Here is a 21,939-nt window from a genome sequence, read left to right on the forward strand (position 1 = left end):
CACATGAGAGAGAGAGAGGTGTAACAGGGGCGTGCACATCTGGGTTGGTCTCGGGGGTATTGCAGGAATTCTAACAGTGGAAGTGTGTCACTGCAGCTGGGAGCCTGTTGGTAGGATGGATGCCCTGGTTGTGGGCTTCAAAGTCACCCTGGGTGACGGCAGGATATGGGGTGGAGAGGAAGGCTTTGCTCACGTGTGAAAGTCCTTACCTATGGACTCCCAGTGATGACAGTGGAAAGATACTGCACTGAAGACTCAGCTCACATGCTACTTTTATGCCTTTCTAGTAGAGGAACATGAGAAAAAGGTTTTGTGGTAGATTGTTGTAGGAAGGCTCCCAGTGACCCATGTCTCTCTGTGTCCACTGCTTGGGTTGTCCACTCCCACAATTACTGTGACCTGGGACTTGCTTTGGCCAATGGGACAACAGCAAACACGATTCAAGCAGAAGCTTGTAAGGAGCTTGCACAGTGAGGCTTATACCCTCTGGATGCCTTTTGAACCCTGTTGTGATTCTGTGAAGAATCCTGGGCTAGCTTATTGGAGGGTAAGATGCTGTGTGGAGCAGGGCTGAGTCTCACAGCTTGGGCCCTCTGCAACAGCCAGCATGTGAAGGCAGGCATCTTGGAACATCCACAGAGCTTGGCCAGAGCAGAAGGAAGAGCTGCCCTGCTGACCCAGAGGGAATTAATAAACGTCTGTCGTTTAAGCAATAAGTTTTTTGAGTCATTTGTTATACGGCAACAACTAACTTATACACTTTACAAAAAGTAAGAATGTTTTCATTCTTAGAACATTGCAAAACTATCTCTACCATAATATTGTTTCTTTTTAAATAGGCACGTTTTAAAAGAGATTATCTATTGGACTTGAGACTGAAATGGATCAGAATATGTTATCCCCAAAACATGCCACTTTGCCACAAGGATCATTTTGAACCGAAGGTGATTGAGAATCAGCAGATGCAGGAAGAATTCTCTCCCCTCTTTGTTTCTGCTTTAAAGTAGGGCGTATATTTCCCTTAGTGCTCACATCTTTCTAAACCAGACCAGAAAGAAGAGAGTAGCTCCTATCATTGGAGACAGAGTTGGCCCCAAGATGAGATGACAGAAATAAATTTCACTAAATTAACCCTTATCTTCCACTAGATTCCCCCGTATATTTCTTTTTTTCTTTTTTAAAAATTGAATTATAGTTGATTTACAATGTTGTGTTAGTTTCTGGTGTACAGCATAGTGATTCAGTTATACATACATATATATATATATATACACATACATATACACACAAACACACATGCATACATACACACATATATTCCTTTTCAGATTATTTTTAATTATAGGTTATTACAAGATACTGAATAGATTTCTCTGTGCTATATAGTAGGACCTTGCTGTTTATCTATTTTATGTGTAGTAGTTTGTATCTGCTGATAGAAATTGGGGATTACCAGACATTTCCTTGTCACTTTCCCACAGTTTATCGTCCCTTGAAGCCAAACCCTCTTTTCTTTGTTAAAATGATGTATAAGCCTCCAAGTCTAAACACTTTGTCGAGTTTCACTCCTTTTCTGTGAGGTCCTGCGCACAGAAAGTATTATAAATATTAATAAATAATAATTATAGAAAATAAATTTATAAAATAACAACAAATGAAATAGAAATGAAGTACTTCTTTCTCTTAATCTGTCTTGTCAGTTAAGTTCACAGGCCCCCAGTCACAGAACCCAAGAGGATACAAGAAGACGTTTTTCTATCCTGGCAGTTTAATTAATGGAGTACCTTTTCCTTTTTTCCTATACATTTCAGGATTATTTGACTTTTTAGAATAAGCTTCAGTTACTTTTACTATTAGAGAAAAATGTTAAAAAATTTAAGAAACAGTGTAAATCCATCAAACAGGCAGTATTATATAATACCAAGCATGTTTAGTAATTATTTTTTCCTGATATCCAGCTCTAAGTTATTATTTACATATATTCTGATTCTAGAAAATAGCAATAGGAAAATGAATTAGTAAATGAGGCAGTTTCCTCCAAAGACATCAGACTGGCCTCGTGAAATAGCAGTCGATAGACCAATTTGGCAAAGAGGGTGGGCTTTTTGACAAAACCGCCTTATTCTCATTAAAGCATGCAATGATTGCAGACTGGCTTTGAAGAGCCTTCTCTTTTCAAATCTGCCTCAGTAACACACAGAAAATAAGATAAAATGCCTTCTTTGCTTCCTCTCATTGATATGTCTGCTGTGTTTCAAATTTGAAGTAGTTTTTTTTGGGCAACGAAAATCAAAAAATCATTAAATGATGTTAGAGACAGCAGGAAGTGTGTAAGAATCATAGCCCATCTTGCTGTAGTTCGTATTATTTCATTATCTAAATCAGTGGGTAATGATTTCTTATATATCAAAGCTTATAATTATTTTTCAGGGATGTGAACCATGGAGGAGAGGTGGGTGCTGAAGGATGATGTTGGTAAAAGAGCCGGGTTTCTGCTGAAAAGTGGAGGAATTCACCCAAAGAGCAATTATGTAAATAAAATGTGCCTGCGGCTAGAATAATTTGACTGTCACCCACTGACAGAAATGGCCCCAGGCTCAGGCCCGCACGCACGTATTCACTTAGGGAGGTAGATTCAGCAGGGGCCAGAAAAACCCAGCAGTTTTAATTTATTCACTCCTGACTGTATAATGTTGGAAGGTGGGTCTTCCCTGTAGCTCTGCTTGTTTGCTAGAGATGGTTCTGGAGGGAAGAGCGTCATTAATACTTCCTTTTCCTCATCCAGACCCTTTAGTCTGAGTCCACAGTTTCCTCCTGTCTGAAAAACAAAACCAAAACGTCCACGAACACTGAGACCTTCTTGTCCTCCATTGGCTGTAAAACTCTTTGAAAGACCATCTTGGCAGAAGGAACCTTTGGAATGCATAAAGCATGACATTAAAAAAAAAAAAAAAAAAACAAAAAAACAGCAGTCCAAATGGTACTGGCACGCTTGTATTTTGTCAAGCAGAGCCGTTATTTAAAAACAGATGTTTACTAGGGACAGTTTTAAAAAGAAAGAGCACGTTGTAACTCCAAAAGCTAGAGGAAGGAGATGATCTTGGGCCGTGCTTAGCTTTCTGAAAAATTCATGAAGCTGTCACTCTCGACATGTCTCTCGTGATCTTCCTGAGCTGCATCCTGCCCCACCATCCATCCCTCGTGGTCCAGGGCTGCGGGCCCGCGGTGGGTCTGGGGCCAGGCTTCCCTGCTCTGCGGTCCTCTTTCCAGACCCCCCGGACTCTGGGCTCCCCAATGCCCCCTCCATCCAACGTGTACCCTCACTGCACACCTGTTCTGTGAGCTCTCATGCTGGGCTCCAACACCATCTGGGTCCCCCTGCCTCCCCCTGGGGAGGCCTCGGTGTGAGCTCCTGGGGGACTCAGCTATGACGGAGCCGGACGGAGCCGGCCCGGGGGGGCGCGGGGCCTCTCCACCCCTTCAGGGAACGCGAGCCTGGGTCTTCACCTGCTCCCCACCTTACCTCTCACCCCGTCTAAGGGCAGCTAAGGAGGACAGGAGGGCTTCAGTCCTGCCCACGCTCCGGGAGCCTCAAGGCACACCTGGATGGTGGTCTTTTCTCCAGTGTTTCCCAGGGCTCCTGTCCACTTGAGAGCTGGCGGCTTTTGCTTTTCAAACTCCCTTTTCACGGATAGTTGCCCAGCCCTTACTGCCCAGCTCCTTAACCAGGTGTTTCAGGTCACCCTCTGGTGGTCCCATCCCCATGGAGCCAAGGGGACCGGCCGCTGTGCCCTGTCCAAGCTCCGCCCGCCCGAAGGTCCTCTCCTGAACCCTGGCCATCTGTTCCAGCTCAGGGGCATCTCCCGTTTCTCTCTCAGCTTCTCCCCTCGTAACAATTGGCAAAATCGTCTCTGTGGTTATGAATTAGGGTGAGTAGGTCCTGGTGGTGGGCAAAGGGCAGGGCAGCCTTGTACCAAAGCCCTTTAGGGTTCAGACTGGGAACGGGGGCCAGGCTGGGGGCCACCTGCCACAGTCTTGTAGGGAAGGGGCCTGGGGGTTGGATTGGGGTCCTTGGGTAGAAAGCTGGGGTTCTCTGAGGGTGAGGGCGAGCTCTGCCAGGTGCAGCAGCAGGAGGCAGTCCTTGCCCCCCCAACACTGGCACTGGGACAATGTGCACCTGGAGCTCCCAGTGGGTGCCCTGTGGCCGGTGCCCTGGAAGAGGTTCCCCAGGACAGGATGGAGAGGCTGCCAGTCACACCCAGATGGAGGCAGACGGACAGACCCTCTCTCTCTAGGTGTTGGGAGCTCTGGGTAAGCCCCCAGGGTCCTCAGATAATTCCAGAGACAGACAGAGCCTCGAGAGGGAGACACCAGAGGTGCCGCTGGGGACACCAGGTGTGGGTTCGATGGCTCATCTAAGAACTGAAGAGACGCAGCACAAGAAGTGACAAACCTGAGTGACAACCGGGGACCGGGAGACCAGCGCCCTCCCGGGGTGCCCTGCCGCCCTGCGGCTTGCGGGTACTGTTTCGTTGCATCCTCCTGGCCCGCCAGGTGCTGTCGGTGGCCCCACTTCACAGATGGAAAAGCACGAACAGCAAGAGGTTAAGCAACCAGCTGCACCGCCGGCCCCCAGCCTAGTGTGGACGGTGAGCATCACCCCGGATGCGTGCAGACGCCCAGGGTCTCAGTGCCGTCCCGCTGCTCTCATCTGTCCCCCCGGGAGTGGGCCCCACCAGGGCTGGGGCAGAGCCACTGAGGCCAGAAAGCCCGGGTCTTCCCCAGCCCACCCTGCCCGTGAGCTCTCCAGGCCGTGCAGAGTGCGGCGAACAGCTGCGCTGCGGCTTGAGAGCTGGTCCAGGGCCATTGGCTACCTCAGCCCTCAGGGCGGCGCGCTGCGGAAGCTCTCGGTCACCGCGTCCTCGCGCAGGGACTGATGGAGGGCAGCCTCCTCCTCCCAGGACACTCATGTTTCAGCCGCAAAATCCCCAAACGTAGGTGTCTGAACAAACCCTGAGCATGAGGTGAGACTGGGAGGCTGAACGAATGTTAGGTCAGTGAAATCACCCCAGTGGGCTCGGTGCCGGGTCTGGAAGATTTGTCCCCCTTCACCCTCTGCTGAAAAGGCACCTGTCCTCACCACGAAGGGAGGCAGGCCCTCTGCTCCTGAGAGCCTCCTGCCCACCCAAGGGGGAGGCCTCTGGCCTCCTGCCCAGCCCGGCCCCTGGATTATTGGCCCAAAGACTGAGGACAAGGGCCCCTTCCAGGCACCTCCTTTGGGGGACCCGACATCAGGGGTGCAGCCAGGAGACGGGTCCTGCTGGCAGCCCACTTTCCCTGGACACTCTGCACAGAGTGTCCCCTGCTTTGAGGACACGGGGGAATTTTGATTCACCCATCATGCTCATTCCTCAGTCTTCACTGCTCTTTGGACGCTGAGTTCTGGGAAATAAGCCCACTGCCCCGCTCTCGAGGGCTCCCCAGTCTACAGCAGGAGACTGAAGACTCCACTGCAGGACTGTGAAAGTCTGCAGGGCAGCCAGCTCCCCTGGATGGCCGGGAAACACCGAGGGGCGACCTTGGGTGACCTGGGACCCCACGCGTGGGAACAGCATGGACCTGAAGCAGAGGTGGGTGGACATGGCTGTGAGCCTGGAACTGGAGGGACAGGAGGGGAGCCCCGTCTCTCACCTGCAGAAGGAGACAGGAGCCACTCCCCTGGGCCCCCTCTGCTGCCCACAGCCAGCCTCTCCAGAGACACAGGCGGCTGCTCCAGAAGGCTTGCTGATTAAGACCAAAAGGAAGAAAGGAAGGAGGGAAAACCACTAATTAGGGGATCTGCTTCAAGAAATGAGTGCACGTAACAAAGTGATCCCTCTCCGTCTCCCCGGGGTTCCCCCGGGCCAGTTAGGGGTGGGAGGAGGCTCGGTGAGGACCGGGGCCCTGATTCACCTGCACGTACCACGCGGGGCGGGACGGAGCCCGCCGCGTGCCTCGGCAGTTTAGACAGAACCCCTCGGTCCTGTTACCGCGTCAGCTCTGGGGAAAGCTTTGCACACGTGGGTGTGTTGTGTGCCGTGCACGTGCCGTGTGTGAGTGCGCCCTGTGCACCAGCGCGTGTGTGCTGGGCACGCGGCACGTGTGTGCTGCCTGTGGGTCGCGGGTGGATGTGAATGTGTGCGTGTGTGTGTCTCCCTCCCATGCTTGTTCCTGGGCCCTCACGCTGAGCAGGTATCGAGGACTGTGGTAACCCCTGGGCACCGCAAAGCCCAGACCCGACGCCAGGCTAACGAGACAGCCGAGGTCCGTGTGCGCTCGGTGCTTATTTCAGCAGAAGGGAGTGAGTGCCCTTCTCAGGGGAGAGAACCATCGTTCAGTGGCCAAGAACAGGCCTGGAATGAGAGTCCTTGGCCTTGAACTCCAGCCCCGTCCTTGCCGTCTCGGCACGTGGGAGAAGCTTCTAGAGGGCCCTTCGTGCCTCCACCAGCTGCCCCCCACGTCTGCGGCCTCCCCACTCTCCCGAGGACGTCCTGCTCCCTCCGCGTCCCTCTGACTCGGGGTTTGCGGGGCAAAAGAGCTGTCCCTTTCTTTCCAGTGGAGGCTGGAGGGCCGGGGTTGGGTCTCCCTGCCTCCCACCGGACCACCTGATCAGGACCCGGCTGCCGGTAAACCCATCAGGGTGGTCTGCACACGTCTAGTCTGTGATCCTGCCCGGACGCCAGCCAGACTGTTGCCTCGGTGGGAGATGGAGTGACAGGGGCCAGGGTGGGAGTCAGGCTGCGGGCTGCAGGCCTGGCTCCGCCCTCCCGGGGCTGGTGGCCTCATCTCCCCAGGGGGCTCCCTCGGGCCCTGGGAGCAGGAAGCAGATGGTGAGAGTCGGGTGACCAGGGCACGCAGGCAGTGAGCAGGTGTGAGGGGTGTCCTCGCTTAGAACCGAAGCCACTTGACGTGAACTTCAAGACCGCGCCGTGAAGAGTCCACTCAGCCAGCAACACAAGGGCGCCCCTGGGGCCGCGCGCCTCGGCCTGGACGCTGCAGCCCGCGGGGAGGGCGGTTTCTGAGACGAGAGTCTGAAGGCTTCCAGCTCCCTTCAGGGGAGGCGGTTGTCTGCTGCTCTTTCTTGCAGCAGCGGGTGGTTGCGGGGGGGTGGCCGGGCCGTCCCGTCTGTAACTGCGGTTACTGCGAAGTGTCATTCGGCTCAGGCTCCGCATCGCAGCCTGGCGGCTCAGACGTGGGCGTTCGCTGTCCCGCAGTAGGAGGCCGGGGCCCGAGATCACGCTGTCGCAGCGCTGGTTCTTCCGCGGCCTCCCCGCGTCCTCGCGCCGCCGGCCCTCCGTGCTTGCGTCCTGACCCCGTCCTTGTAAGGATGCCAGTCACGTGGGACCAGAGGCTGCCTTAATAACCTCATTCAGTAGGACCACCTCTTTCTTTAGAGACGTCTTCAGATACGCTCGCGTTCGGAGGCGCTGAGGGCCGGGACTTCTACACAGGGACGCGGGGACGCCAGGCGGCCCCCCCGTAACAGAGACTTGCCCACAGTAGTGGCTGCCAGTTCACATCGTCTGGGGGTGGAAGGCCAGGGCCCTGCGTGCCTGGCAACTAATGGGTACTCGAGAAATGTTTGCGTGAATTCATGAAAGCGGTTTTGTTGCGTCATAATTGCAGTAATACTTGACCGGTTTCTAATGTGATTTCTTTGCCTTTTTGAGGGCTTTCCCCCCATTTTGTAATGCTGCGGGCACCGTCATTTAATCTTCTCAAACTGCACTTATCTGGACGCTTTTTGAGTGTCTTGTGTGTTAACCCCAAGAACGGACGCTCAGCGAGACGGTCTGGCACTTACCGGAGGCGGAGGCCCTGCGGCGCGCTTCTGGGCCTTTGAACCCTCTGCCCCCCGGTCCCCGAACCTCGTTAAGCAAATACTTGCCCTGGTTTTCATCGCGGGGCGTTTGCACACAGGTTTGCTCTCTGCCGCGGATGTTGACTCCTCTCGGCCCAGCCACGTCTTAAACGCAGCGGCTCTAACTCATAAAATTAATTCCCTTTTCGTGGGATTGTCAGAAATGAGGATTGTTCTGACCTCTGGGTGAACTCGTCAGCTGAAATGAAGTTGTTCACTGAGCTGGAGAAGGCGCAGCTCGGTTCCGAGAGATTAATCAGCCCATCAGCCCCGGGAAGGGGCCGGCGCCGGCCCGTCACGCTGACCCCGGCAGCTCCGGGCCCCGGCAAATGAAAGCCATCACTCCTGGCCAGGAAGATACTAAATTATAGGCTTTTAAATTTAATTTTCAGTTTACTTGTGTTTTCGATTAGCGTGCCATGTCTCATAAAGACGGCAGTACCTTTGGGAAGTAAACACCTCCGTGTAGCTCCCGTGGCCGCGGGCACCCAAAGGCGAATTCCACCCACGATCTGTCAGTGCGAGAAACGGGGGTGGGCCTTTCCCCCGGGACACCTGAAGCAACAATAGCAAACTGTTTTCTTCCTGCCCAAATCAATGGCAGCCTTGGAAAAACGTCGCCCTGGGCCGGGGGCCACAGGACTTCCTGGCAGGCTCTCAGCACTAACTTCGGGTCGCCGGAGGCCTGCGGATGGCTGTCCACTCTGTTCACTGCTGCAAGGAGGCGTCTCCTGGGTGGGAAAACCAAAGGCTGGATGCCACTTGCCAGTCGTCAGCCGGGAAGAGCTGTCCCCTCGTCTCCGCGGGACGTCAGCCGTGCGTGCAGGGACGGGGGCGCCGTCTGTGGTCCAGAGCAAACGGCAGGACGGCAGCCTCGCGGAGAACCCTGAGGGCTGGCGACCTCCCTCCACTGTGTGCTCCCTGCTCCTGGAGGGAACCAGCCCTCCCTGCTCCTGGAGGCGAGCTTCGGAGAAAACCCTGCGACTATGCACTCTCGAGGGGAGGGGGGAGACGCCACACCCCCTCCCCGCGGGCAGACGCCCCTCTGCTGGGCCCCACGCCGGCTCGCCTGCTGTCGCCCCCCACAGGACACTCGCGTGCTGATGCCCGCGTCCACCCTGCTCTCCAGGTCCCTGTCCCCACAGAAGCCACTCCTGACCCGACCCCCGGGGCATTTCCTGACACTACCTGCTGGTCAGCAGCCCCAAATAGGTTTAGTTTGTCTCCTCCAGGTTAGAAGATTACCAAGAAAAAGACACAATAAACATCAACAAAGGAACTTCGGAAGAGTTTTAAATGGTATCCCTTACATAGTCTATAAAAATCAGTCTTACTCTTGTTTTTTTAACTTACTTAACATTTCTACAGCACATTTCCTTCCTTCCATTCTTCCTTCCTTCCTTCCTTCCTTCCTTCCCTCCTCCTTTCTCTCTTCCTCTCTGCCCTGTGTGCAGAGAGGCCTCTGCAGACGCCATCTGCCCTGGGACGCAGCCGCCCGTCTGCTCTGGGCATCCGCCCTCCTGAGAAGCAGGGCTTATCTGTCCCTCCCATGCACGGCGTTGTGACACTGCAACTCGGGTGCCTTACAGGGTCAGCCTCCCACGTCACCCAGCTTGCCTTAACACCGGGGAGTCCAGGCCCCGCCCCCTCATCTTCTGTCCCTCTGCCAGGAGCACTAGCACCCTTGGCCCCCAGGGTCCCCTGCCAGCCCGAGTCCCGGAGGTCCTGCCAGGGTCACATGCAGGGGCTGTGGCCGACAGTGCATTTGCAGCCTGCAAGTCTGCTGCTCTGTTTCCTGTTCTTCCTGAGACTTGTCTCTGCCCAGAGTCACAGTCACAGTGGGTCCCACGCAGACGCGGTGGCTGGAGAATTGGGTCACCGGGCAGGCTGTGCACCCTGAAGGGGGTTCGGAGGGATCCCAGTGGCCAGGCTGGACTTACTTCCTCAGGAACGTGCCTGCGTGCGGCTAGTCTCCCACACGCCTGGGCCCCGCCTGGGGCGACTGGCAGGCTTCCACAGACGCAGACGGACCGACTGACTTAAAGGGAGAGTCAGTCCTCAGCAGCAGTGAGCGTGGCCTCTGAAGGGGGGAAGGGTGTGCCCCACGAAGGTGCAGGGGCCCCAGGAGCCGCTTTCTGCTCTGTGTCGATGCCACGGGTTGAACGTGTCCCCCTCAAATTCCTGTGTTGATGCCCTAGCCCCCAGGTGACCTCAGGATGTGACTGCAGACTTTAAAGACTGGTCTTTAAAGAGGTAATGAAGCTAAAATGCAGTCCCTAGGGTGGGTGGGTCCTAACCCAATAGGGCTGGTGTCCTTGTGGGAAGAGGAGGCAAGGACACAGATACGGAGGGAGGGAGGGCAGGACAGCAGCACGAGGACACGGAGACACTGACCCTGCTGGCACCTGGGCTTCCAGCCTCTGGCCTGTGAGATACACTTCTGTTGTGTCCCAAGTACTTACCGCCAGACTGTCAGTCATTTCATTCAGATCAGTGCCACCCGTGCTTGTGAGGGGCTGGCTGCCGTGGTGCCTGAGCGGTCAGGGGCTCGCCTGGACGTGGCATGGGCCCAGAGCGTGGAAGTCTCTCCCCATTAGTGAGGAGCAGAAAACCCTGTCCCATTGGCACACTGACCGTGGGGTCCACTCTGAGCATCAGAGTCCACAAGGAGGAGTTGTCATTAGCTGGGATGTGGGCTTGTGCATGTGATCAACTGGGGACACCAGTGGCTCGCCTCAAACCTATTTTCTGCAAGGCCCTCCAGGAGTTCCTTGCCTGGTGTCCCCTGTCCAAGCCTAGGGGCTGTCCCCTGCTCCCTGGTGCCCCTTACCCTCTCCAGCCAGGCACACGTCCAAGGTTTTATTTATCAACTCTTCTGAGGCCTCTTTTTCATCAGTAAGTGAAGTCTGCCCTGGGTCCCCTCAGCTCAAATACAGGGGATTTGAAGAAAGGGCCCCGGTTTGGTTCCTTCACAGCCGCAGTGCAGCTGCCCCACCCCATGGGCTGCCTCGGTCCCCCCACAGTTGGTTGGGGGAGGACACAGTGTCCCCACCACAGCCAGCTGCGTGACAAACGGTTTCGGTTCCCAGGGGACAGCATCGCGTTACGTCGCTAACGCTGGGTTATGAGACAAATAAACTGCAGAGTGAGGACGCCAGTGCTTCTGCTCCGGGCGACACTGCTCTCGTCCCATGAACCGCTTCTCGTTTCTTCTCTCGCTCCTGTTGAGGACTTACCTTCCCGGTGTGCCGACCGCTGCTGGCGCGTTTTCCTGACTGGGGGTGGACTCCACGTGGCGGTGAACACGCGCCATCACCTTTGGGTGCAGAAGCAAGTTGGTGGTGTTACTCCTTCCATGTCAAACCGAGCTCCTGTGATGGGGGGACACCCAGCCTCAGACGGCTGAGGGTCCAAATCCCACCCAGAGGTGAACCCCCACGTCTGGAATGAATAGTCCCGCCTGGAGGTTAAATACAACGCTTGCTGTAGATTTGGGCGCTTAGATTAAACCGCGCGTTACGCCGAGCAAAGGAATGATGCTATGGCGGAACAGACCCACAGGCGCCGAAACCGCCGCAGCTTCCAAGGAACAAACTGCGATTTCACCGTGAAGGCAAAGTTCCTTTTCAGTCTTGATTTATACTAAAGGCGGGCTGTGAGTCAAACGGAAACAGAATCAAGGCGGTCTCGGAAAGGAGCCTGCAGATGAGGACACACAATCCCAAACGTGATTAAAGGCTCCTCTGTCAAAAATGTCGCCCTGGCTTTTCCGAAGAGCAGGGAAGTATCGCGTGTTCTGAGTCACTGTCATAACTCAGACGTTGGTAATTGTCTTCAAGTTGTAACTGTCAGCCTTGCAATCTGACTTGCACTGCAAATGAGAAGTATTAATTAAATAGTAAAAGTGTTTAAAAGTGACTCTAGTCAATGTCTTGGGGGTCACCGGGTCAAAGCTGTGCTTGGAGACCTATTCTGAACTTGAATGATGCTTTGGGATAAACACATATTTACAACAAGTGTTTATTTTCCCTATAGTTCAGATTAGGGCGCGTTTAGAATAAACTTCAAGTCTGGACAGGTTTCTATTCTCATGCATTCTTAGTTGGAGTTTAGTAAAAATCTTCCTTTAAGCAACAGAAGAGAGAAACACATTTTTAAAGATTTAATTTCAGTTTTTCATTGCCTCTGTTTCAGAACAAGCTAGATTATTAGCTGAAAAGGAGAATATTTTAATGCTTGAAGCTGTGAGCTTAATATGCAGTTTAATATAAAATGTGACATTACAGGTTGGTTGAAATCAGAATGCCAAAGCACCAGAATTCAGAGCAGTTCTTAATGACCCAGTGCATTCAAGACAGTTCTATTTTCAGGCAGTTTTGGGAATTTAAGCTATATTGAAATAAAAATAAATTCATACATGTGAAAACTTAGATATTTGAATAAGCAGTAACTTTTGGGCAGGCTGGTGAGTCCACTGGTCCCACACTTTGCTGTCTCAGAAGGAAAAAGGACCACATCAAGGACCATCACATTTCCCTGCTGACTGCACCCTCAGGGCCACACCTGTGAGCGAGCCGGGCCACGAGCAGGTGACGGCAGCCCTGGTCCGGCCGTAAGTGCCACGCCGCAGGGACCGCACAGGGAGCCCCGGGTGCGTGCGCAGGCGGCCCGTGAGGCAGGGCTGTGCCCTCAGCAGCACCCAGCGCCCGCCCGTCCATCTGGCGATGGACCCGGGTGCTCACTTGTCGTTGCAGAGAGCAGTCCAGGGCTACGAAACCTGCACTCGGGCCTCCTTTTCTATTCATTGCTGCTCTGTCAGTAGGTTATATGAGGTTTAATGCAAGTCATTTATCCATATATGAAGAATTTACCCCAAACCTAGGGCTGAGAAAGTCAGAGAAGTACATGTGAAGGTGAATTTTCCCAATAAACTGTCAATTTATTTTATTGATCATTTCTCTGAGAAAACATGGGTAACTTGGGTCCTTCATTATTGCCCCATCTAGGACCTTCTTGTGTTTTACTGGAGGCTGCAACATTTTCCTTCCCGCTTATCTTTAAAATTTTGTAGAACCTGGAGTGAAGAGGGGCCCCGAACTGTGCAACCTCGTGTTTCCACCGGTGGGGGCCACGCGGCTCTGGGCTGGCATGCTGTTTGTGTGAGCACCCTGCTGGGTGCACGTACGGTGCTGGGATAAAACAGTGCTTCCATACACTGTACATACATGCACATACGTGGTGCCACATACATAGCTATGCATGGAAATCCATTTCTGTATGTACATATATATACACATCTATGCATAATTTATTATTTTAATAGATGATTTAGTCTAGAAACTAAAAAGGAAAAAAATCGTTTTGTAGTGAAGTCTCTGTCCACTCTGCTTGCTCCGCCCGGCGGACACTGATGTCCTCCCACTTCAGAGACCTTGTACCCAAACACAAGCAGGGACAGGGGTTCCTGCCACCGCCTCTTCCCCTGCAACTAGCAGCTCACTAAGCGTGTGTTCGTGCCCGCTCCTCTGACTCATCAGCGTGTCTTGGGGCTCTCCATATTAATACATCAAAGCGTTCCTGTTCATTCTCCTCGCTGCATGGTATCCCTTTGCTTGGCATAAATTAAATGTGATTTTTTTCACACCTGGGTCATTGTTGGTGGACACGGGTAATTATAAACGGTTGTTTTTAATGGGAGGGGCAATGTTGTGAATTAGAAAGGACGTTTTTTAATATTAGAAACAAAAACCTATATTTAAACATGTCAAAGCAAACAATCCACATGCCGTTTTTCGCACGTATCGCTTTTTGTTATGAAGTTGCTCGGCTGCGTGCAGCCGCACCTGTAAGCGCGGTGGGCGTTGCCGAGTCATGCACGAGCGAGGCTGTCAATTTACTGCTGCACCCGCGGCGTCTGAGGTGAAGCGCCCCCTGGGGGCCCCGCCCGCACGCGCTGCCCGCCTTCCGCAGCGCGCCGCCTGCAGGAGGCGCGCCGCCCTTGCCTCCGCTCTCTGCCTCCGCGCGAGCCTCAGGCTCTCGTCGGCCGGGAGCAAGCACCTGGCCTGGCCTCTCCGCGCCTTCCGTCCGCGTTCTCGCCCAGTTCTTGACTGCCTCCGGGCCTTTCTCTCACGGCCTGGCAGGAATTCCCTGCCTAGTAGAAAGGCAAGCTGCTTGGCAGTAATCGGACTCGCAAACGCTGTTCGCTTTGCTGACGGCGCTCTCTCCGCGGCGGAGCCTCGCGTTGCCGTCGCCACGTTTCCCGGCCTTGTCCGATTCGGCGCGGGCTCAAGTCACGACTGGGAAGAATTGCTCTCTTACGGCTCCTTCTGTTTTTCCATCGTTATCAACGATAAACCTTCAATCCGCTTGGACTCTCACCTTCTTCCGCGGGGAGGACAGAAGCCGGCCCATTCCTCGTCTCAGAAGGTACTCGGAGGCCGGCGCGGGCCCCCGGCCCAGCCGCGCGCTGACGTCGCGTCCTCGCCCTGCGCGGGCTCCCCTTACGCGCGGGCGCCGTCTGTGGCCGTCCCGTCCCTCCGCAGGGTCTCCGCCCGCAGCGCCGCTGTGGTGTTTGAGGCTTAGAATACGTTTCGGCGTCCGACAGCTGTTGCTCCTCATTGCTTTTGTGCCTGTTTAGACTTTTCGCAAATATTATTCTTTTTATGTCGTTTACTTCTGGCAGTCAGTCTTCATTCTCTTTGAGTTACAGTTTTCTCTTTTGCATTTGGGGGGATTCGCTGTCCCCCCTCCTTCCATCACCCAGAGTCACCCCGCACTGGGGGAGCCCCAGGGACACGCTGACCCCGGGGGTCCAGGTCTGTGTGAGCAGACAGGTCAGAGGCTGGGAGACACACCACGTCCAGGAAACTCTCCAACAAGTCTGAGGCCGAAGTCTTCCCTGGAGGAAGCGCGGGCCGGGCGTCCACTGCCCTCGATCCGGGCCGGTGGCAGGAATGGGAACAGCTCCGCTAGTCTGTCCCCAGAGCCGCTCCGTCCCTCAGCCCCGGGCTTCTTCTCACTTTGACATCCACCCACTGTGCACACACACAACACACACTCCACACACAATCCGTGTATCACACACACCACCCGCATCACACACAAAACACACCACCCTCCACCCACACACCCAAAGCACACACCATACAAGTCTACACACAACAAGCACATAGGACACACTGCTCACATATAAAAATGGAGTTGAAAGTCAAAAGCACGTACCGCTCCTGGTGCTGGGTTTAATGGCGTCTGGGCCTGTTCGTGCGAGTCTATTCACTTCTGTTTATTCTGCCATGTCCCCAGAATGCTGCTTCCGGCCCACTGACTTGATTTCTGAGACGTCCCTATGCGGGGCGGAGGGTGCTGCTGGCCAGCAGTGCTGCGCCCACGGGGAGACACTGCCTGCCACCCACCACCTGTCACCTGTCACCTGGTCCCCTGCAACCTCGGGCTCTCCAGCTGGGCGGGTTAAGTCCCGGCTGGATCTGCAGAGGCTGAGCAGCCCTCACGTGGTGCTGCACAGAGGAGCTGCCTATGTACTTAAAACAAAACGCCCTCCTCTTCTGGACGTGGACGCCTGGGGCTCCCTGCGAGTGACAGCAGACCCTCGTGCCCCTGACCAGGTGACGCCCCAGTGCTCCCCGTTCCCGCCCTCTGGGGTCAGAGTGTGCCCCTCAGACGCAGCCAGGCGATAGCTGAGGTCTGCTCCTCGGCCTGGATGGAGGCCCCCAGGGTGAGGGGAGTGTGGTGCCCGCACACAGCAGGGAGCTCCCTCAGTGAGCAGCGGCCGGTGCCCTGGGGGCCGCCCACGGGAGTCTCCAGGCAAACCAGCCAGCCAGCCCACAGGAGGGGGGGCGCGTCTGCCGGCGCCCTGTGTCTGCCGAAGGTTCACTTTTCAAGAGCCATCAGTTTTGCTTTTTAAAAAAAATTATTTATTTGTCTGTCTGTCTGTCTGTCTGTCTGTCTGTCTGTCTGTCTGTCTTGTCTACCCGCATTTTCAAGGAGCTGCGCTTTCACAGGCTGCCGCGGAGGAGGAAGACGGGGCCTTCTCAGGCGGTCTGAATTCCGCAGCCCGACCCGCAGCCGCTCGTCAGCGTCTCTCTGGGAAGTCGCTGTCTCGTCGCTCTGTTTGGCATCGGATATGCGGTCGGCAAGTGTTTACATTAAGGAGCATACAGTAAGTCTCCCCTTAGAAGCAAATTAACAGCCGGGCGCCGGGAGGAGCCGACTCCCTCTGAATACTGATGCCCCGCCCCGCGTCTGTGCGGGGCCAGGGGTGCGAGGTGTTGACCGTGGCCTCGTACTGATAAGCCAAATGCTGCCGGAGCGCGGGCAGGATGAGGGCAACCTCCGGCCGCACGCGCCCCGCCGCGCCGCCGCCGGGCCCTGGAAAAGGCCTCCTCATTTGAATACGGCCTCCGCTGCAAGTGGAAAAAAGCGCGCGGGGAGGAACGCGCCTTTGATTAGGGCGGCGTTTGGAAGCTGAAGCCTTAAATGCTCACTTTTTGTGATGCTAAATTGCGGGCATTTTCGACGGCATTGTCAGCTTCGGGAACCCGTTTTCTCCCCACCCGTTTTTTCCAAAGAGGGACTCGATGGCCCGCCTCCCGGAGGGAGGTGAGGGAGTGGATGGACGTGGCTATCTGGGTTATGGAAAATTTAAAATCAAACTGTTTGATGAAATGTAGAAATATGTTTTAGTATAGGATTAGACTTCTAATACAGGAAGCAGTCGGGAGATCAAAAGGCTGAAAAAGTCACGCTGAAAAGGACTGGAGAGCCACCGGGGGAATTTGAGAGCCAAGTGATTAAAGAGTGTTTTCAGTGAATTAAATCCAATCTGACTTTAAAATAAAAGTAAACACGGCCAGCAGTCCACCGGGCTGGTAGCAGTCCACCGGGCTGGTGGCCGTCCCTGCGCCCTGGACCTGCGGCCGGGCAGCCTCTGCTCGGGGTTCTGTCCCCAGCACTCACAGGAAAGGAGGCATTTGGCTTTAGAGTCAGGCTCTGGACAAGAACGTGGAATTTCCCGGCGGGCATTCTGGGGACCCCGGGAGCCGCTGAGCGTCTGCACGCCCCGGGATTTCTTCCAGCCCTCTTTCCTTCTGTCCCTGTAAACAGCAACAGCAGATCAGACCGAACCTGGCAGGCTCAAGCCGGCTTGGGAAGGCCAGCTGGGTTTTCTGGAATGTGCATAAAACAGGAGCTGGGTGTCCAAGCTGGGGCCACTGGGAGGACCTGAGTGGTGGAGCCTCCCTGCAGGCCCAGCCCGGCCCTTCAGATTCTGGCTTCAACAGCATCCTTTTAACCTTGTCAGCGTGCCTGTGGGGGTGTCCAGTCTGCAAACGTCCACACGTGCAGCAGGCAACAATTGAGGTGCTAACAGATAAGGTGAGTCAAATAAGTCAGCGAGCCACCTGGGATGAAGAAAGCTCTCATTTTCATTCCTGTCCTGAGTTGCCAGACTCCATACTTCACCTGTTTGCTCAGAGATGGTGTTTCTCTCGGCCTCCCTCTTGTCTTTAGCTCAACACTTTATGCAAATGAAAATTGAAGAATTGGACTTCAACATCAAGGAGGGCTGTTTATGACTACTTAAAATTTAATTTTATAACTATTTGCCATAAATACAACTTTATGTAAATAAGCATTCTACCAGCCACTTCACCTTCCCTATTGCAGACATTTTCGTACCTTGTAACTTTGGCACAGTTTGCAAAACATCCTGTGCTGGCCTCTGTCTCACCAGGCCCTGCCCTTCTCCCCCCGCCTCAGTTTAATTAATTTAAATGCTTATGAGTCTATACCTCGCAGTCTGTTTTAGGAGTTTTTAACTGTGTTTTGAAAATGCAAAGGACGACACTGTCAGCTGACTGAGGAAGAAGAGCAGCAGTAAGAAGTCAGTTCCGTGCCCGGGGAAAGGGGTGGAGAGAGTCACAGGAGGCAGGGCCCTGAGCTCCTCACGCTGGACCGGGGGGACTGAAGCCATAGGAGTGAGTGACAGCACCCCCCCATCAGCTCAGCCTGCTCCATCCCCCAGCTCTCTGAGCCTCGATTTCTTCAGCTGTGAGACAGGGAGAGAGAGGGCAGTGACCACGCGACCTCACGCACGTGGCGTGGACAGGAAGCATGTGGGGGGTGTGGCCTGGCAGGGAGGCGGGCTCGCTCAGCCAAGTGAGCCTTTGTGACTCGGTTTCTCCTGGCCAGTGTCCCTCACAGAGACACAGGTCTCCCACAAAGTTTGCTGAAGGCTTCAGAGAGGATATTTTTGATACGTTTTGAATAGTTTTGAGGGATGTAGATTCACAAAAAACATTACAAATTGTTGGTCACTTCAGTGATATTTGATGAGTCCCGTGCATCTTGATTTGGACTTGGGGGAAGTCCACGCAGAGAGGAGGGAGGAGCAGAGGGTGCGCCCCGCCTCTGGTGTTTGGGGCTGAGTCCCGGGCAGGCAGCCCTGAGGCTCATGCCTCTGCTGTGATTTGAAAGACTTGGTTTGGACTAGAAATACGTCCCTGGGTGACGCGGTCAGCGGGTGAGCCCCAGGTCACCCAGCGGAAGGCAGTGAGGAGGAGGGGTTATGTCAACGGTTTTTCCTGTTTCCCCAGAAATTCCTGTTGGATTCTAACCATGAACTTTTTCTCTAATCCAGTTTCCGTGCTCTTCTCTTGGTGAAGTTCCTGGGCTGACCTCAGGGTGTTGGCCCATGTCTTGTCACTTCTCAGGGGATCAGTACAACTATCCAACATCTGCAGAACCCGGAATAATCTTTCTCGCTACCAAGAGACCCTGGAGGTCGGCAGATCCCCCCCAGAAAAACTTTAAAGCTTGATGGACTTTAGACAAAGATGACTTTATAATATCCTCGACTTGTTCTGTTTATAAAGATAATAAGTGGTCATAGGTCCCTATGTTCCAGCTGTGCTGAGAGTCTAGTCACTTTGCTATTACCCGAGTCGCACATTTGCTTTACTTTCCTGAGGAAACGTGGGTGTGCCCCTGGGTGTGTCACGCCCGCTTTGCATGGTTGTGGTTCTATTCCATTTTTATTTCTTGGTTCACGGCCTCTCCTCTCGCTTTGCACTGCCCTTAATGTTGAGCAGCAGTTGTGCTGGGAGCCATCATCCGCAGCCTGGCCCGCTGCGTCCTGGGTGTGTAAGTGTTCGTTCCCCGGAGCGCCCAGGGCTCCATCAGGGCTCAGTCTGCTCCTCGGAACCCTTGCCGTGTAGTGGGACTGTCGTGTATCTTCTCTGTGCTGCCGTCATTGCTGGGGAAAGACCGCGCAGAGACGCGTGATCCTTTTTCTTCTGGGTCCCCTGGGGCTGCTTCACTAGGACTCCCCAACAATCACCAGGTCTGAGACACAGCATGGGGCAGAGGGGCCAGGATGGTGGCGCCTGGTGTCTGAGGCTGCGAGAGGTCCCTGTCGGTCCTTGCCTGGTCACCTGTCCAGCTGCTGACACCAAAGGGAGCTGTCCACAGCTTAGGAGGGTCCCAGTCTCAGATCTGGGGAGAGCACCCCAGAAGCCAGTGTGAACTGGGGGTACTGAGCCTCTGACCCTGAGTGAGCATCTCTTCCCACCAGCTCACCCCTAGTCCGCCCTTCCTCCGAGCTCCCGCCTGACACCTTCATCCGTCTGGCCTCCATCCTTTCCACTTGGTCCTGCCAGGAGGAGATGCTCGCCTGGCTCTCAGCAGCCACTGGCCACCAAAGAGCGTCATAAGACAAAGAAAAAAGGGCGAAAAAGAGGAAACCACTGCCAAAAAAAATAGGCAAGAAAGGGGAATCTTTTCTAATTAGAAATAGAAGTAGGTGAGCAGGTCAGATGAAGCGCACGTGCGAAAGCAGTTTTTCGGGGGCTCCCAGCAGGACTGCGCTCAGGCTCCATGGTGCTCGCTCGGCCTGAACAGGGAGGTCAAAGGCTGTGCTGTTTCGTTTGTTTCCTCTCGAAATTGGTTGGGTTAAAAAAAAGTACAGAAACAAATAAGTAAATTATATATAAATATATTTCTATACATATTTGCATATTCACAATTAATTTTTACCTTAACTTCATAGTGGCTGGGAAAATAGATCCTGTGTAATATAATCTTTTGAAATTTGTCAAGATTTGCACAAAGGGTCATTATGTGGTCAAATTACCTTAATGTTGAATCTTGGGTTATTTATCTGATTACATGTGTGTTTGAAAATAATTTATATTCTGTTATTCTTGGAGGTAGATTTCAGGATTATTACTTATGCTGTTCAAATATTCTGATTTTCACTGATTTTTAAAATCTGCTTATTCTGTCAATTTTAAGATCTGTGTTAAAAATCTTCTACTGTGATTATGGATTTCTCTTTGTAATAAAATCAAATTTTGCTTTATGTATTTCAAGTCTATATTATTGAGTTCATACAAGTTTAGGTTTGTTATGCAATTTTTCAGAAATAACTCTTTTGTTAATATGTCATAACTCCTTTCATATCTACCTGCCATTTACCTTAATATAACTGGACTAGCTTTTAGTTAATATTTTGTTTAATATTTTTTCGAATATATCTTTTTATATTCTTTTACCTACTTTTGTATCCCTATGTTTTTAATTGTCTTTCACAAAGGCTTGTAATTCATGTTTTTTCTTAACGCAGTTTGATAATCTTAGAATTTTTAATTAGAGACTTAGTCGACAGTTAGTAATTGTATTTGGTGACTTATTTAGATTTATCCCTATCATGTTGTTTTTAAGTATGTTCCTTCCTTTTGTATGTTGCTTTTTCTGTTATCTGTTGCTCCATTTTGATTGATTGAGCACTTTTTCCTCATTCTCTCTATTAGGAAGTTGCTTTTGTCATGACGGACTCAATTATGCTTGGAATGATCATCCCCAAAGCAGAGCACTTTTAAGAAGGGAGGGAAGAATGGAACTCTTCATAATTGCACAAGGCAACAGAAGTAAACCCTAACTGCCTTGGGAACAGTATGTGACCACACTAATTATACTGCAACAACAAGCAACTTTAAATCTCGGAGAATTGACAAAAATAGTGTGCTTCTCCATCACACATCTTGCCCAACATGAGTCAGCAGGACAGACTCTGCTTATTATAGTTACTCAGGGGCGCAGCCTGACACGGGCTCTGTCTGACCACAACGTGACTCTCTTCACATTGAAACTGAAAAGTGTTACTGTCTCTCCCATCCAACTTTCACATTCCAGCCTCAACAATCTGGTGAACATGGAACTCTGATCATAGAACCTCCCCCACCTCCCCTCCCCACATCCTCCACCATCTGTAGGTTGTACACACACACAACTTCAGGGTTTCCCATGACTTTTTGGCAAGGGTTCAAAGTTCTTCCTCTGCCACAGGCCTTTGTGAGCTGGTTGGCATCTGCCTCTCTCTGCACCCCCACATCTTTCTCTCTGGCCAGATGGAACCACTTGTCATTCCTGTGACTCATCTCACCATCCTCCTTTTCAAGGTCCCTCTCTCCTGTCTTGCAAAGCATATCCCACACTGGCTCAAGGGCTATCTCCTGCCCTCTGAATTAGATGCCCCTTCCCAGTATGCTGGCCACAACCACAGAGTCCTCCATATCCTGGAGGAATGATTAGATGGCTTAGATGTTGACTGAAGGCTGCCTCTTACCTTGTCTCCTGGAGAACTCCAACCCATCCTTCTAGGTCAAGACTCCTCCCCAGGTCAAGCCTTCTCCCCAGGTCAAGTCTCCTCTTGCTCTTTCTAAAATCCTCTCAATGAAAATAACCAGGCTTTATTGCTAACATCACTTTTTAAACTATTTGTCCTTGATCTTTCTGTTGGGTACTCAACAAATATTGACTGGATGGATAAGTCAATCAATCAGAAGGTTCAGAAGCAAAGAACACAATGTCATGGGAAATAAGAGGGAAGGTAAAGTTGAAGAAGACTACAGAAGAGTAACAAAGGTGGGAAGCGTCAGTGTGTGATGGACACAGAGCCTTCTTTTCAGCTGTCCCCACCAGGTGCTGGCACCTACTTCTCCACCTCTGAGTCTGAGCTTGGCCTT

Source organism: Camelus bactrianus, chromosome 3, assembly GCF_048773025.1.
Source record: "Camelus bactrianus isolate YW-2024 breed Bactrian camel chromosome 3, ASM4877302v1, whole genome shotgun sequence".
Taxonomy (NCBI): Eukaryota; Metazoa; Chordata; class Mammalia; order Artiodactyla; family Camelidae; genus Camelus; species Camelus bactrianus.